Below are 19,672 nucleotides of genomic sequence, written 5' to 3' on the forward strand. Positions count from 1 at the left end.
GCTCTGTACTTTTACAAGAAACAATTATTATATTTTATTATATTTTAGATGTGTGATTTCAAAGAATTTTCTAATTGAAATACATTTTTACACGGATGTTTCTGTTGTTTTCCAAATACAAGTCAATAATTTCTATAGATCAATTTTTAAAGAAAATGATGATCCATTAGAATTTTGTAAAGGCGTCAAAGCAACAACATCTGTAAATAAATAAAAAATAATGAAAATCAATATTTTTAGGGTTGTCTTTTATATATTAGTATTTTGTTTGTTTTTGTTGTGAATATCTTTGCATGAACTCAAAAGATTAATTTCATCATATAAGACAAAAAAGAAAAAAATCATTGATACAATACAATAACAATGCCTCCATTCAGTCTTGAAAGACAAACGATACACCATGTAAGAGTTGCGCAATTTCAAATCACAACTCCCCTGAATCGGCATTGTTTGAGTCTAGTGGCAAGGAGAAGTCCAGGACGACTGGAAGCAATGGCGAAATAAGCGGAGAGCACATACAGCACCTCAAAGTTCTAAATCGTCACCATTTAGTATTGACAGGTTCAACGTTGCTTAACTCCATTGATCCAGGGTGTTGATGTGATTATGTCGTACAGACAAATAAAACGGGAATTTTTATATCATTCACATCATGGAGACAAAGTAAACATTGATATGTGTGTGTACATGTATATATATATATATATATATATATATATATATATATATAATAGACAGTCCTGTTGTATTCCCACCTGAGTAATATCATGTCCCACATATGTGGGTCTTACAATAGGATTCCCGACCATTTCAACAAACAGCAACTGGAAGTATAAATACTGAAAGTGTTTGATAGGGATTTGCATGCAACATTTTCTCTATTACATTTTGCAGGTGAACAATTCTTCCCATTGTAATTCTGTGTTGTGCAGAGATGTGTAAGAATAAGATTGGAACCCTAGCCCTGACGTTATAAGATTATGTGTTGTATGATAATACCGCTTGCCACCATGTCATGCTGTGTTGTGCATGGATGTGTAAGAATAAGATTGGAACACGAGTGTTTGGTTGGTAAGAAGGGAACTAAACAATGGCACCCCATTTTATTAATTAATTGCTATGCGCATGTGTGAGAGCATGCAAAAGTTAGATCACGAAAACGGAATGAAAGAGTCTATATAAAAGTTACGGAAACGAAAGAGCAATTAAATATCATTACACATCCAACTGTATTAGATGTCCCCGTCTCTATTTAGAAAGTACCCGAGATATATCTCTCTCCAAAATAAACAAACATATATCTTTTCTATATATGACAAATATATGCAACAAAAGTCCCGATGTTTACAACCTTTTTGGCATAAAATTTCAGATTTCTTTGTTAGCTTTAATTTTTTTACCCTCTGAAAATGCAGCCCCCAGGCACGTACCGCCCAGGGCGGACCCCCTGCCCCCTTGCTACGCCACTGCGTTTTAGCATACAACAGACTGGCCAGGCGACGACACATCAACCCTGATGTGAGAAACACCGACGAACACCCAGCCGGACAATAAAAACGATTGACAAGTTCTGCCACATGAAGAAGTTACATTTAGTTGATGTCGACCAAGATAGTGACTTGGACGATCGAAAGGTCACACTTTACTGACCTGCGACCAGGATAGGTAAAAAATAACTAGTAAATTAAAATTAATAAATGAGCATATAATTATAGCATTGCTTTATATAAATAAACTTAAACTAACATAAACATAATTATTAATATCTATTAAATTAAAATTAATAAATGAACATAAATTATAGCATTGCTTTATATAAACACTTAATAAACTAACATAAAAATAATTAATTATTAATATCTATTAAATTAAAATGAATAAATGAACAAAAAGATAAAATAATTTTATTACTCATCTGTTAACTTTATTCAACTGAAAACTTAATTGAAAAAATTAAGAAAACAAGATTTACAAAACAAGTGAAACTTTTCATAGGACTGACAATGGTTTATTATAGCAGGCCAGGAAAGAGAATGTGTTGTACTATATTGGTCTATATACATATATGTAACGCGTGTATATATATGTGTGTGTGTGTGTCAGGTTGTATAGCGTCTATGTGACCGTGTTCATGTAAATGTTGTATAGCGTCTATGTGACCGTATGTAAACATGTTTCTTGATGTGATGATGTATGTTTTCTTCTATTTTGTTAGTACAAATTGTATGCGGGTGTTTTCTGTATGGATGTACACACATGCTAATAGAGACCGCAACAAATAACGTATGCAAGACCGTTCTTTTTACATAATGGATTGACATTTTTTGTGGCACATTAAACATTAAACTCACTTGGTGCTTGCCTGCTGCAACGGATACATTTTCCTCCAAAACACAACACTACAACATAATATTTAATGTCACTTTCTTTCGGAGTTGCACACAATTCTTTTTATGTTCTACATCGTTTCTGGTTCTCTGCTTTCAGGATTTGCAAAGAAACAATCTCTATGTCTGCTTGCAAATCCACACTCTGTGACGCTGCCAACTCTGAATGAATTAATCTGAATATTAAGTGAATATCTGTCATCTTATTGTTTATATCAAACTGTATTTTATTCCCGAGCTTTAAAAAATATTTGTAACAATTTTATGTTGTTTAACTTGCATTCACACGTCCTTTGTTTATTTTTATGAACTAAATTCAAACTGTTATATTTTATTTCGTAACATTCATTTCAATCGCCGATGTCCGGGAGTCATAAAATGAAACAATGTTTTGTAGTGAGACAGTGAATATCTGATAACTCGTTTCTTTGTTCATACACAACCGACCATGTCGTTTTGTTGTTTATATTAAACTGTATTTTATTCTTCAGCTTTTTGTCATCTTGTTTATATTAAACTGTATTTTATGATGTATGTATGTTTTCTTCTGTGTTGTTATTACATATCATCGGTTCTTTTCTATATACAAGTGTATGCACACATATTAACACTGTTCACAACTGCAACAAATAACAAGTATTTTATGATGTATGTATAATGTTTTCTTCTGTGTTGTTATTACATATCATCGGTTCTTTTCTATATACAAGTGTATGCACACATATTAACACTGTTCACAACTGCAACAAATAACAAGTATTTTATGATGTATGTATAATGTTTTCTTCTGTGTTGTTATTACATATCATCGGTTCTTTTCTATATACAAGTGTATGCACACATATTAACACTGTTCACAACTGCAACAAATAACAAGTATTTTATGATGTATGTATAATGTTTTCTTCTGTGTTGTTATTACATATCATCGGTTCTTTTCTATATCCAAGTGTATGCACACATATTAACACTGTTCACAACTGCAACAAATAACAAGTATTTTATGATGTATGTATAATGTTTTCTTCTGTGTTGTTATTACATATCATCGGTTCTTTTCTATATCCAAGTGTATGCACACATATTAACACTGTTCACAACTGCAACAAATAACAAGTATTTTATGATGTATGTATAATGTTTTCTTCTGTGTTGTTATTACATATCATCGGTTCTTTTCTATATACAAGTGTATGCACACATATTAACACTGTTCACAACCGCAACAAATAACGTATGCAAGACAGTTCTTTTTCCATGACGAATTGACATCTGTTTTGTTACGATTGTTTTCTGTATATTTAACTGTATTTTATTCCCCATCGTCTATTAATTGAATATATGATAACTCGTTTCTTTTACACAGCCAGTCATGTCATCTAATTGTTTATATTTAACTCTTACACAACTTATTATAAATTGTTTTCTGTATGTTAAACTGTATTTTATTCTTCAACTTTAAAAAATATTTGTACAATTTTATGTTGTTTAACTTGCATTCACACGTCCTTTGTTTATTTTTATGAACTAAATTTCAACTGTTATATTGTATTTTTGTAACATTCTTCTTCGTCGTCATAAAATGAAACAATGTTTGGTAGTGAGACAGTATATTCTTCAATAGCGTAGTGTCTTAATTGTTTTTGTTATAGTGATATGAGTTTCTCCCGTCAAAAGACTGATAGTCTATGTGGGAATTTCGCGATACTAGAATCAATCCAACTTTTACATTTCGGATGTTATTTTTGGCTCTGGCATTTCACCCCTGTTTTCCTAACATGGACTTATGTCTAAGGTTCACTAGTACTCTTGATTATTTTGCTCAGTGTGAATTCTCATTAGTAATCAATCGAAGCCAAGATTAGAATTTTCTGCTGTTTTGTACAACCTTCATTGATGATCTTGTTAATCAACTGGTGGGAAAACACTTCCTCCTTCATCCTGATTGTTCTTTTTTAAGCTCCACTTGAGACAATAATTGTTCATAGATGTTGTATGTAACCAGCTGAGTGAAGAGCCTTTATATTCGTTTGTATTTGCTAAGACAAATTGCTTTACTGTTATGTATTGTCTTTTTATTAGTCATGTTTTTGAAGCCTCCTTACAAATCAAAGGATTAGTGAAACAACAACAGTAGTTGCTATGGAGTTATGTTAGCTTCTTCAACCAGAAATTTGGTAAATTGTCTTTGCATTGATTTTGTCATACTGGAAATCAATCCAACGTTAACATCCCAGGCATTATTCCTGGTTCTAGAATTTCAACCTACTTTATCTCTTGTTTGTTGAATGTTTTGTCTTGTGTAAATTATCATTGGTAATCAATCCAAACAAAGATTAGAATTATCTGCCACGTTCTACAACTTTAATTGATTATCCTATTAATCAACAATTGGTTATGGTTATTATTGAAACATTTCTTCACCTTGCTTGTTTTTAAGCTATACTTCAGACAAAAATATTGCACAGATGTTGCATGCAACCAGTTGCAGTAAAGACCTTTTATATTGTAGTAAGACAGAATATTTGTCGGTATTTCTCAGGGAATAGTGTCTCAGTGTTCTGGCGATGAGTTTGAGTCGCCTGTAATAAGCCATGTTTGAGTAACCTACTTTCAAATAAGCAAATTGATGATGAAAATGATAATAGATTCTTGCATTTAGATTTGTTTTTGTTATGTTGAGAAATATTCAATATTTACTTGGTTTCTTGTTTAATTGTTTTATTTTCTAATCATTTTCGTCTAGCTATGATGATGAGGAAACCTATGTTTATGTATTCATGAGAGAGTTCCCCCCCCCAAAAAAAATACTTTGCACGCTGATGTTGCTCCCATTCTTTAAGGTTCATCCTTTGGAAGGTCTCGGTATATTTCTGGCGGATCTTTCTTGCTATTTATGTACTAGCTGAAGAAGCTGGTGCAAATACAACTGATGGTGGTGGTGGTGGTGGCGGTGGTCTAGGTGATTGTGGTCTAGGTGATTGTGGCGGTGATGCAGGTGATGGTATCCTATTAGGTGATGTAGATGTGTTGGTGTTTGTGGGGTTTCCAGCAGAGACTTTATGAAGGCAGATGTTATGTAAGCCAAAGATTACAGTGGCACAGGAGTAGAGCCTAGCATGTGCTTGGACAGATAGATGGGTTCTGATGGTAAAGTTGTGGTAATTTTTATTGGGTTTTGCAGGGGACATCTGTTGCTCACCAAAAGAGCTGTTATTTTTGAAGACATGTAGTCTAGTTCTCTTCTGGTGAACAATTTCAAATAGAGAGTTCTTCTGCAGTAATGGTGTACCTTATAAGCCGCCTGTAAAAAGTCCTTTGGTTTGGTTTAAACTGTTTTTAGTCATGGAGTTAATTTTGTTCTTCTGGTTTTTAATTCTTTTGCCTTTTTTGTTTTATTTTACTTCAGTCGAAGTTCTCAGAAATCAAGGGGCCCACAACCAGGGGCTAACACTTGAAGTTTATATGAGATACATAAATATTCGAATGTTCCATTAAAGTTAGTTATCTCTCAAGCACTGAGTTAGTAAAGAAATTGAGAACATAATTTTCCTCTCTCCAATTAACCATTTTTATACATTGTAGTATATCTTTCATTTTGGTCTCTTGGTCTTACTGGATTCCAGGACAAGAATTTATCTAGTCTGGTGGAGTATCCAGCTTCGTGCTATTATTTGCGGTAATATCACTTGGAGAAGGTGCACCATTCCTCGGAAAAACTAATGTGGGGTAGCCGTACTGAGGAGATCTTATTTGGGCAGCGAATACTATGTGATTTTGAATATTTGGTCAGAGTTAACTTCTATGGAAAAATATTCTCATGTCAGGATGTTCTAAACACCCCTGTACAGAGAGACCTTAGACACTCGAGGAGAGTGTCTAGCACGCATTCATGGTCTCTGCCTCGTATGAGTTTTCATATGAGCTTTCATATGTCTCATTAAATTCGATTTTACAGAGCAAAAATAATCACAAACTTGACAAGAATATGGCTTTTCTCCAGTGTGAGTTCTCATATGTTTCACTAATGCTGATTTTTTAGAACAAGAATATCCACACACATCACAAGGATATGGCTTTTTACCAGTGTGAGTTCTCATATGTTTCACTAAAATTGATTTTTCAGAACAAGAATATCCACACACTTTACAAGAATGCCCAGTATGAGTTCTCATATGTCTCACTAAGTTTGAGCTTTGAGAAAAAGAATATCCACACACTTCACAAGAATATGGCTTTTCCCCAGTGTGAGTTCTCATATGGTTCATTAACGTTGATTTTGCAGAAAAAAAATATCCACACACATCACAAGAATGTGGCCTTTCCCCAGAATGATTTCTCATATGGTTCACTAAACTCGATCTGTGAGAGCAAGAATATTCACACACTTGACAAGAATATGGCTTTTCCCCAGTGTGAGTTCTCATATGGTTCACTAACGTCGATTTGTGGGAATAAGTACATCCACAAACTTCACAAGAATGTGGCTTTTCTCTAGAATGTGTTTTAATATGTTTCACTAAACTTGATTTTAGACAGCAAGAATATCCACACACTTTACAAGAATATGGCTTTTCTCCAGTATGAGTTCTCACATGATTCTCTAATGTTGATTTTTCAGAACAAGAATATCCACACACATCACAAGAATATGGTTTTTCCCCGGTGTGAGTTCTCACATGTCTCACTAACATTGATTTGGCAGAACAAGAATATCCACACACTTTACAAGAATGTAGGTTTTCCCCAGAATGAAATTTCATATGTCTCACTAAAGTCGATTTTTGAGAGCAAGAATATCCACACACTTGACAACAATATGGCTTTTCCCCGGTGTGAGTTCTCATATGAATCACTAATGTTGATTTTGCAGAACAACAATATCCACACACAGCACAAGAATATGGCTTTTCTCCAGAGTGAGATCTCATATTGGTCACTAAAGTTCATGATACACAAGAATGTCCACACACTTTACAAAACTGTTCCTATATGTTTTACTCAGTTGTATCTGGCAAAACGATTATATCCACAAACACATTCTTTTTTATTTCAATTATCTCATTTGTCCAAGCTGAGGATGCGGCACTATACAGACGACAAACATTTAACTGTTCATATATTTTAACTGAGATATCTTTTTAAAATGATATTTTAAAAATTTAGCGTTTATAAGGTGTTACTTTTCTAAAAGATATTTTTGGAGTTATAGTTTCCGGTATTAAAGAAAATATGTATTTTTAAAGTCACATACTTTTCGGATTCCTTATATTTGAAAATTTTTACACACATTTTTACAAACATTTATATAACATTCAAGTCGTGTTATGTTTTCACCAATTTTTAGCAAAATTCATCAAATAGTACTGTTCATTACAATAAATCTTCTCAGGTGTCACTAGTGTTCCAAATAAAGTAATGACTGTTTACAGCTTAATGTTTAAAGATCATGATCCTCCATTCAAATTGAAATAGGGTTCAATCAGGAACATCTGTAAAAAATAATGAAATTCAATATTTATAGTATTTGCATTCGAATATTAATATTCCGTTTATTGTCAATATTCTTAGATTGAATCGACAACATCATGATTTATTTAATCTAAATTAATTCATATATAACACATTTGACACATTCCAAAAATGTTTTATGATTTATGTGAGAAGATATATTTATATATACAATGCTACAATATATATATACATATATCTTAATGTAACAATGAAATTAAATAACTATATGTTCATCCAAAAAGTATTTATTGCTTTCTTCAAACATGTATAACTTATGTATATGCAAAATTAACAAAAATATTGAAATATTTTCTTAATGTTGCTTTGTACCCAGAAGATACAAAATTGGTTAAAAAAGCTGCCGAACATTAGAAAAATATATTGAAAGACAATTGTGTTTTTTTTTTGCAATTCTGCAAGAAAATTACTTTGGACTGTGACTATTCTATATATATATTTATGTTAATTTATATACAATACTACAATATATATACATGTATAAATAATACAATATATATATATATTATTATATATTTATGTTAATTTATATACAATACTACAATATATATACATGTATAAATAATACAATATATATACATGTATAAATACTACAATATATATATACATGTATCTTAATGTAAGAATGAATGTAAAGTATTTATTTTATACGTTTTTGCTTTCTCCAATTGATCTATAAATATGCAAAGTTATCAAAAATATTTCATTTACCCTTTTTACCGATGATGCAAATGCTGGCCAGCAAGAGAGGTGAGAAAGCGGCTGCAGAAGGCATACCGCAGATCATGACACCAGAACATCAGCCCAAGATTCGTTCCAAAGATTCTGCTCCTCATGAGGACGATCCCTAAATAAGGGAGCAAGCCCAAAAGGGATATGGATCCAGTGAACATTGGATATGGATCACGTTCGATGGCACAACAAGATACTTTAACCAATGTTCCTGCTCCCCAGAAGGGTGACTCCCCTAGTGAGGAAAAGGAGAAGGAACACCTGGAGGATGAGTCCGTGGACATTCAAGGTGGACCAAAGCCGGTGGCACCTAAGTACACTCCATCTCAATCAACATTAATTACCAAAACTTCTGAAATATTTTTTAACTGGTAATTGTCAAATACATAAGCAAATAATCGAAGAAGTCACTAATAATAAAAAAAAACTATTAATTGCCTATTGTTTTGAGAAACGAATTGCTGGAAGGTGATGGTACATTTTAACGAGATAACAGTGAATTGATGAATACGACTAGATCAACGATAGCACTAATCTGACAAGCAGTTAGGACCCAGAAGTAGGTACCAGAATATGATACTGACATCACAAGTTAACTGAACAGCTAAATACTGACGAGCACTAGATACACAAGTTATATGACTCACACCAACTACTTTCATGGTAGTTAACGTACAGGTCACATATCTCTCAACCGGTATATATATATATATATATATATATATATATATATAATTACAAATATACACATATATATGATAACAAATAGGTAAAAGATAAATAATAACGAAAAATGTGGATTACATAATTCACTTTTTTCTAGTGATCCCTTTTTAGATGAAGTCAAGACATCAGTTGTGAGTGTTGTTACACCTAATGTTTATAAGACATGGACATGGACATGGACATGACATTGAGATATGATTCTGATATGCTGATAACAATTTTACATGTTTGCAATTTTCTTAGGATTTTTAAGCATGGTTTATTAAAGATTGGGATGGTATGACATCATAATATTATCAGGTGAATATGAATTGTTCAGAAAAAAGCTCAGTATCATGATAATTTATTTAATGTGTAAACAATTTGTAACAATTCACCTGCAAAATCGACTGACCCTTAAAATATGGTGGGGAAGAATGATGGTAAGATACAAGATAATTGTTGTTCTTATTGTCTGATCAATCAACCCTTGTCTGACAGGAACAGTTTTCTGTGTTTAATCAACCTTTGTTTAAGTGTTGCATCAAGACTATTTGCTATTCATGTAATAATAATAATAATAATAATGATAATAATAATAATAATAATAATAATAATAATACATTATGTATTGTGACTTGGATTTGAGCTGGCACTATTCATTTTGTGTGTGGTTTATAAGGTGTAGCCTCGAACATATGAAGTCATTTAATTAAAAGTGGATCACAAGTTTTTTAAGGATAGTTTCCAATTACCAAAACTCCTGAAACATTTTCTTAACTGATAATTGTCAAATACATAAGCAAATAATCAAATAAGAAGTCACTAGTAATAAAAACAGTAGGAATTGACTTTTGTTTTTACAAACGAATTACTGGAAGATGATGATGTATTATGACGAGATAAGTTAACAGTGAATTAAAGAATACAACTAGATCAACAAAAACACTAATCTGACAAGCAGTGAGGACTCAGAAAATGGTATCATAATATTATAGTGGCTTATAACAAGTTAACTGAACATCGAATTACTGAGGAGCATTTTTCGCAGAGGTATTTTGTCTGATTCATTAACCTACTTTTGAGCTGCCACTATTTATTTTGTGTCTGTTGTTTATAAGGTGTAGCCTCGAACATATGAAGCCATTTAATTAAAAGTGGAGCACAAGTTTTTAAAGGATAGTTTCCTATGCTTAGGATAAAGGTGTTGCTGCCATATTGCAAGACGGTCTCATCAACACTGTCATTATTCAACAAGAACTGATGATCATATTGTCATTAATTATCATCTTTGTTGTTTTACAGAAAACTTTAGTCAGAAAACATTTAATTGAGGTTATGCTACTAAGAATTGTATTTGTTTCACATATCATGTCTTAAGGAAATGATGAAATATGTTGCAATTAAGTTAAAAATTGATATATTATTGTGAGATTTACTGTTTAGAATTTTACACATCCATGCTTTTTTCCCTTTCATGTATTCCTGTATATCTGCTCCTGTTTACAATTACTTTACTTTTGTGATGTTACTTAAACGTTGATCGTTTAATTAAAAATATTTATCGATTTTAAACATTTTTAAAACTTACAAACATTCCATAAGAATTGTATCTGTTACACATATCATGTCTTAAGGAAATGCTGAAATGTTAGAATTAAAGTTTTAAAGATTTTTAAGAATGGTTTATTAAACAATAGTCCAAATATTTCTAGCAAATTTAAGACAAGTTAAAAATGGATATTTTATTGTGAGATTGTTAATTAAATGTTTGCAATTTTACACATCAATGTTTGACTTATGTTATTTCCTTTCATATATTCTTGCATATTTGCTCCTGTTTACCATTTATTTTTTGTGATGTTACTAAACCGTTAATCGTTTATCTATGAATGAAAAATATTTATCAATTTTTAACTTCTTTAAAACTAGCAAACAGGTTTTTCCTAATCTATAAATGTTCAAGCTTAAAGAATTTGCATTTCTTAATCAAACGTTAACACTTTCCATTTAAACTCTGTGCTAAAAAGAAATTCTTTTATATATAAATATTTCGATAGACAGCATCGCAAAACATACATATTGATGAGTTACTTTCAAACTAAAATAAATTAGGAAGAACATGATAGACATTTTAAAATCATTGATTAGTTTTTTGCAAACTTAAGCAAATTAAAGCAATTCAAATAGATTTTTTGTCAAACATAACCCAATTCCTACACAAAGTAATCCCGTACTATATGTGATTGGATATATACTTTTTAGATTAAAACATAACCCTTTAACATTTAAGAGATACTTAGCCAGAACTCAGTGATTCAGAGCACAAGTGTTTACCAAACAGAAAAAAAACATGCAGTTCAAAAACTTGATATGTAGTAGAGTTCACTGCCAGATATGTTATGTTCTATTACGTTCAAGTCAACGGCTTTATACACTAATCTTATTACGGGCCAATAAATTATTATGTTTATTAAATTGTTAAATGAAATCACGTTTACAAAATAGTTAACAAAGCCCTATCGTTATATTTAAAATAAATTTATAAAGAATAAAGATATTATTTGGAAAAACATTCCAAACATGTGAAGGGGGCTTGTTCAACATTTTTTGAGGATTTATACAAACAACATTTCAATTAATGATAAATATATTTCTAATTTAAATAAACTTTTGTATGAACTAAATATTTATAAAAACAACATTTCAATTAATGATAAATATATTTGTAATTTAAATAAGTTCTTGTGAGGATTTATAAAAACAACATTTCAATTAATGATAAATATATTTGTAATTTAAATAAACTTTTGTATGAACTAAATATTTATAAAAACATTTAAATTAATGATAAATATATTTTTAATTTAAATAAGTGAGAGAAATCGCATTAAAAAAATAAACTTTTGTATGAACTAAATATTTATAAAAACAACATTTCAATTAATGATAAATATATTTGTAATTTAAATAAACTTTTGTATGAACTAAATATTTATAAAAACAACATTTCAATTGATGATAAATATATTTGTAATTTAAAAAAACTTTTGTATGAACTAAATATTTATAAAAACGACATTTCAATTGATGATAAATATATTTTTAATTTAAATAAGTGAGAGAAATCACATTAAAAAAATAAACTTTTGTATGAACTAAATATTTATAAAAACAACATTTCAATTAATGATAAATATGTTTGTAATTTAAATAAATAAACTTTTGTATGAACTAAATATGCATGGGATTGATTTTCGCAATTAACCGTTGAACTGCTGAACCATTTTTAGTCGGAATCTGTAATTCTCTATCAATATTCAATTGAAACCAAACTAATTATATACGTGCTTAAAGAGTAATAAGAGAAATATTAGAAAATTAAAATATCCTTTTAATCATTTAAGTACCCAAAATTTCATATTTATTGGTCAATAAAACATATTTAATCATTTTAAAATTGCATTTTTTAAAAATTTATTAAATAACGCGATTAATTGAAATTAAATTTTAATCACATGATCACATTTTTGGCAGAGTTTCTGTAGTTGTACAAATAGCCTCGAACCGTGTTATCCAAAAAGGGGCATGTTGGGTTGACACCGGTATATATTGATTAATGTAAACAGAAGTTTGTTTATATTAACGTTATTATTGAAAATGTAATCCTGTGATAACAATTTAATTTAAATTAACCACGTTGTTTAACAAATAATAAAAGAAATTATGCAAGATGAAGTTTTAAAATTATTAAATGTTTTTATTTTATAATTTAAAATTAAATATTTTGGACAATAAAAATAAAATGTTGGTTTTGTTTTCGAAAAGAAATAATGAAAGATGGAGTTAAATATTGATTAAATATTGATTAATTCTATCACGTGATTAATGAAAATTTAATTATTTAATTATTATAAAACTTCGTATTTCATTATTTTTTTTTATTTGTTAAACAACGTATTATTTTTATTGTCCAATGTTTTAATATTTAAATTATACAATAAATAATTAAAATTATAAATTATAAACTAAAACACATTTAATCATTTTAAAACTCCGTCTTTCATTATTTCTTTTTATGTTTGTTAAACAACGTATTATTTGTATTGTTTAATGTTTTAATTTTTTTTCTAAAATAAAAATTTAAATTAAAAAATAAAACACCTTTAATCATTTTAAAACTTTGTCTTTCATTATGTTTTTAATTTGTTAAACAGCGTATTATTTATATTGTCCAATGTTTTACATTTTAAATTATTAAATAAAAATTTTAAATTATGAAATAAAAATATTTAATTATTTTATTTGTTAAACAACGTGGTTAATCTAAAATACATTTTACGTAAACAAATTTGTATATCGGTGTCGACCCAACGTGTCCCTTTTTTGATAACAGGGTTCGAGGCTATTTGTACAATTACACGGAAAATCTGCCTAAACAAACTTCAATAACATAAATTTATCTCTAAGAAAATAACTGATGACATTAATAAAAATAAAATCGATGAAAATGTAATGTAATGAATCATCGAATATATTTTAAAGAAACAACAAATAATAATAAAATACAGGGAAGAAAGTAAATTATATGTTGTTTGTTAAATATATTTTAAAGAAACAACAAATAATAATAAAATACAGGGAAGAAAGTAAATTATATGTCGTTTGTTAAATATATTTTAAAGAAACAACAAATAATAATAAAATACAGGAAAGAAAGTAAATTATATGTTGTTCGTTAAATATATTTTAAAGAAACAACAAATAATAATAAAATACAGGGAAGAAAGTAAATTATATGTCGTTTGTTAAATATATTTTAAAGAAACAACAAATAATAATAAAATACAGGAAAGAAAGTAAATTATATGTTGTTCGTTAAATATATTTTAAAGAAACAACAAATAATAATAAAATACAAGGAAGAAAGTAAATTATATGTCGTTTGTTAAATATATTTTAAAGAAACAATAAATAATAATAAAATAATAATAATAATAATAATAATAATAATAATAATAATAATAATATACTTACCGGTGGGAAATAAGAAACGTATATGTCGTCATCGAAAAATCAATCATTGATGTGACGATGTTAGTGACGAGTTTCACGTTTTAAAAATGGCGACGAGAAAGCTAGTTCGCAGAAAATTAAAAAAAAAAAAGAAGTGAGATATATTTTTAGATGGATGCGATATTTTTTACTGAATATTACATGTAAAATTATTTTTTTATTATTTATCGTAATATTTTAACATTTTAAAGGACAACGAACAAAAGAAAATGACATTTTCTTATTCTTTGAATTGATTTTAATTCGAATGCTAGAATATCCCTTTTATGGCCAGATTTTGCAAATTTGGCAAAAAAAAAAAAAAAGCAGTTTAGTGTCTACTTTTTAGCTATTTTTTTTTTAAATTGGCTTAAATTTCGTCTTTTTTTTCTTATTTTACATAAATATTTATTTAATAGTAATTATTATAAGAAAAGGTGCTTGTCCACAATCCCGCAAAGGAAAGGTCATGATTTAAAAAAAAAAGAAAAGAAAAGAAATCGTTTAACTTTAAAAAATTGATTGGCTTTTTAACGGGCAAAAAATAGACGAATTAAAGTAAGGGGTGTAATCTTTTGAAAGCCGATTTATCAATAAACAGTTTATAGGTTTTCGATTACTTTTGGATTATATTTAAAAGATTACAGACTAAAGTTCATTTCCAAAAGGCAAAAAAAAAAAAAATAAATTGTACACGTGAAAAAAAAAAAGCTTGGAAAACTGTTTTTTATGGCGAGCTAAACAATCCAGCTAAATTTTGAAGTTCAATAAATTCATTGTAAAAATCATTTAAAAGATAATTAATAGTTTTCTGGGTCTTTCAAAGAAAAATTTTTAACTATAAAATAAAACACAAATCATTGAAAAACTTCGTCTTTCATAATTTCTTTTTTTTTTTGTTGTTAAACAACATATTATTTGTATTGTCAATGTTTTAAATATTAAATTATAAAATAATTTTAAATTATAAAATAAAACATATTCAATCATTTTATTTGTAAATTTTATTACGTAAAGTCCTAAGATATGAATAAAATAAAGAAAACATCTTGTTTGTACAAAAAATAGCTTAGTCTAGGCACCGCCAAAACTGGGGGGGGGCAGGTAAGTACTTTTTGACGGACCGTCTTTTTAAAAATCAATCAAAAATCAGGTAATTATCCAATCAATACGAAATTTTCAGCGATTATTAAGAGAAGAATGAATTTTATAACAATGTACTTATTTTTCATAAACAATATTTATATATGTATTTTTTTTTTTGCTTACATCCCCCCTTGTTTTGAGGGGGTACAAATATGCTTAAAATAATCATCTGAAACTGAACAAAACATATTCCGTTGTTGTAAGATAAAAAAAAATTTACATACCTTATTTTGACGTCTGAATATCAGAACTTTGATTGTGTTTATTTATTCCGCTTTTGACTTTTGGAGTGTGAAATTCGGTGAATATGTTAAGTAAAATAATTAATTTAAGTTAAGCAAAAAAAAAATCTTTTTAATATTTATATGAAAAAAGCCGTTTTAAAATCTTTGATAAATAAATTAATAATTTTTTTTTAGCGAGCTGAATAATGCATTACCATTATTAAACAGGGAATGCTTTGAAGAATCGATACAAAAAAATCGATAAATATTGTGCCCTTTGTGTTAAAAATATCATCGGTTTTTTGATAACGTTTGCCGCCTTTCGACTACGGTGGACCATACGCGCTGAAATAATTTTGTTGAATCTCCATGACTGCCAAAACCAGTACAAGTGTGAATCAGTACAATTTATGTTGGTCAACACTCACATAGAAACGAGACGTTTCTCTTTTCATTGCGAGACAAAATTATGGATGGTAAATAAAAATTTATTATTTTTATTATTACACGTGTTTATTTTTATTTTACCGAAACTATAGTTGACATTTGTTCGTCCGTCTGCCATAAACGAAACGTTACAGAGAAAAATTAATTTTAAACTAGAAACAGTACTTTTTTTATACTGCGAAAAATACGCACCGTAAAAAAAATGGTTCAACCTTCTTCATTGAATTATTAGGTGAAAGTGCAGAATAGTTGAACACCCCCCATGTTAAGAATGGCTTTCTAAATAAAGTTATTATTTTAGTATGGTCCGTACACTTGCAGCCTCAGGGTTGCTTATGTAGTTTAGTTTAATTTTTATTCTGCTTTAATCCCCCCCCCATTTGGGGGAGCCTGACCCCCCACACACATACGCATTAAAAACCAAACTCATCAAAATGGTCACCCATCTGATACTGGCCAACTTCGGGGTTGCTTATGTAGTCAAAAAACCCTACAGTTCTTCCTCGTTCAATGAGGAGAAATCTTTCTAGACTGGGTGAATTTTATGAATAAGTGGAATTATTGGAAATCCAGGTACTTATATTATAATATTTTTGCATATTCTCATAGAAAATAACCCTAAATCTTAGTTAGACTAAAAATAAACAACTTAATTCTTTCAAAAACCTTTTTTGAAAAATATTTATATACGCTTTTTGTGCAAGACAAAAAATGTCAATCGTTAACTTTTGGGGAAATTTTAACATTTAAAATTTAATTAAAAATAGTAGAAAAAGTTTTACATTATTCAGCTTTCTATATGATAAAATTCAGGATTTTATCTTTCTGGAAAAAAAAAGTTACTCAGAAATCATGGATTTTAATAAATGTAATTTCGTTTTAAAAAACAACAACAACTTGATTTTTCGGCCACTTTTGGCGGTGCCTAGCTTAGTCTGTATCGGTTTCAAAATCACCGCCTCAATTTTTCTTTCTTTCTCCGCGCCCACCCCCCAGTGTTTCTCTCTGCATTCCCTTCTTTAAAATAAAGGACGTGATAGGCTAACACGAGCTAGACATATGAACAATATCCGGGTTCAGTGAATACATTCACCTTCTCTTTCTTTCCATTCTCGACTCTTATGCACGTCAGAATTCAAATCTATCAAACAAAATGCCAATAATTAAAGCAATTGAATTATTGCTTTTTAGACGAAATTAATTTAAATGGAATTCAAATCTATCAAACAAAATGCCAATAATTCAAGCAATTGAATTATTGCTTTTTAGACGAAATTAATTTAAATGGAATTCAAATCTATCAAACAAAATGCCAATAATTCAAGCAATTGAATTATTACTATTAATATATATATATTAATTATTACTTTTTAGACGAAATTAATTTAAATGGAATCAACAAACTCCCAAGCATCTTTTGATTGCATAAATTTCGCTTTAGAATTAATTAGACTCGTTTGTTTGTCTTATTAGGAGCGACACCTCTAACATCACACTGGCCAAATAAATAAAGCCAGCTTCGGCCCAGCCGGGCCTGAGCGAAGGCTCCCAGAGCAACAACCGACGCTACCAGTCATGTCGACCAAATACATTAGCCCCCAAAATTCTTGCAGCATACCGAGAAAAAAAACGATGGCCGACTTGAAAGATACTGTTAACGATAAAAAGGATTCCCAGCAGCAGCTCTCAGTGTTGTCTTTTCCTTAACACTGACCCCAACGTTCTCAGTACCCACCATATGCCCCGGATCATCCTGACGACCAGCCGATCGTCCAGACCCAGCAAGCAACCCTGAACCATGCTTCGTTTAGCAGACCTGTTCCAGACCTCCAGACCTTAGCCTCCAGTGACGTGCGACCTCCCGGACAACCAGCATCCAGATCATGCGAATTTTTGCTTCTTTTGCAAATAAAAGGAGAACCCTTGTCTTTAACTAAACAACCTGTGTCTGTCATTCAGACGACCGGCCCTGCAACAAATTAGCCCCCATAATGAGAGATTCTGCCCTTCACAAAATTACGACAAATGGAAGTTTTGTAAATACGAATTTTACGGCATCTCAAATTTTGCGACAGTCGAAAAAGATAGTCTGAGAATGAAGTTATGTAATTCAAAAGAAGGGAGGGGTGCTAGATTTCTTTTTTTTTTCCTTCAGACGTGCATCCGTACATTCCTATCCTGAATGTTTGTATCATTTTTACCATCTTTTAATTTAATTATTTTTCTATGTTCCTGTTTTCAAATCATTTTTTTTTAATTATTGTTGAAGATTATATAAAAATTATTGTTCAAGATTATATAAAATTATTGTTCAAGATTATATAAAAATTATGTTATGCCGAATGTTCACATTCATGCGAGCAAGGAAAATATCTTTAATATAAAAATTATGCGAAATCTGTAAATTTTTAAGTAGAAATATTTTTTGCAATTATAATTTTTTTCGTTTGAAAATATTAAATAAATAAGGCTTAATTCAATGATAATATCGGTAGTTCGAGAAATTAGTTTTTCTTCGAGTTATATCGAATTCATTAATAGGGATTTTAGGGGCTTTTATCGTAATGTTCCTGTAAAAATTATTTTTTCAAATGTTATAATTTACGATGCTTTATTTTCATTAAAAAAATAAAAAATAAATTCATTCATTTCTTTTACTACAGAAAGCCATAACTTTAGTAAAGGTATTTTTTGTTTATAGAAAATAATAAATTTCCACTTATATTTAAATAAATATAATGAGGTCATTATATTTCATAATCATTATTTGATAAAGACTGAAAATTTCATTAAAATTGATTAATTCTCTGATATTTGATGAATTTTTAAATAAAAGTAGGGGTCAAAATGTTTATACATTTTGAGCATCGGCATTCATTTTGCACGTACCTAATATTTGTCAATGACAAATATTTTTGCTTTTCGATTATTTTTTTTAATTTTAAAAATAAGAAAACGATATATTTTATAAATTAAAATTAAAGTTCCAAGATAACTAAATTAATTATAGTTTTCTTCCTGTGTTTTTATTTTCAGTTTTTTGGAGGCGGTGAGGCGTATTAGAATTTTGAGGGAATTTTTGACACCCCTAATAAAAAACTGCGAATAAAATACATTAAAAAACTCGTAATTGAATTTTACGAGTGATTTTGTTTTCAATTTTTAAACTTTAAAAATATATCGAAATCTTTCTATTAGTTCAATTTTTACGATATATTCAGGGTCAATGTGAAATTTTATGCTGTTTCCAATAAACCGAATATAATATTTTAAACAAATGTTATTTTTTAAATTTACCCCCCATTTTGAAATGTCTATTAAAATAAAATAATTAATTTACGTACCAAAGTTTTATATATCACAAATTGAAGATACAAGATAACTAAATAAAACATTTTAATTTAAAACAAAACAGAACAAGTGTTTTTGGAAATTTACCTGTAA

General features: G+C 29.3%; 1 long non-coding RNA gene across 1 annotated transcript; it reads right to left on the minus strand.

Annotated features, from left to right (window-relative positions):
- Positions 1-1,899: 1,899 nt before the first annotated feature.
- LOC145271448 (uncharacterized) lies at positions 1,900-14,557 on the minus strand. The gene is made up of 2 exons (XR_013865879.1): positions 14,394-14,557; positions 1,900-7,879 (listed from the first exon to the last, which is right to left on the minus strand). It is a non-coding gene; the product is annotated as an uncharacterized LOC145271448 (long non-coding RNA).
- Positions 14,558-19,672: the final 5,115 nt, after the last annotated feature.

This window comes from Euprymna scolopes, chromosome 46, assembly GCF_053919585.1.
Source record: "Euprymna scolopes isolate OS-2025 chromosome 46, ASM5391958v1, whole genome shotgun sequence".
NCBI classification, from domain to species: Eukaryota; Metazoa; Mollusca; class Cephalopoda; order Sepiida; family Sepiolidae; genus Euprymna; species Euprymna scolopes.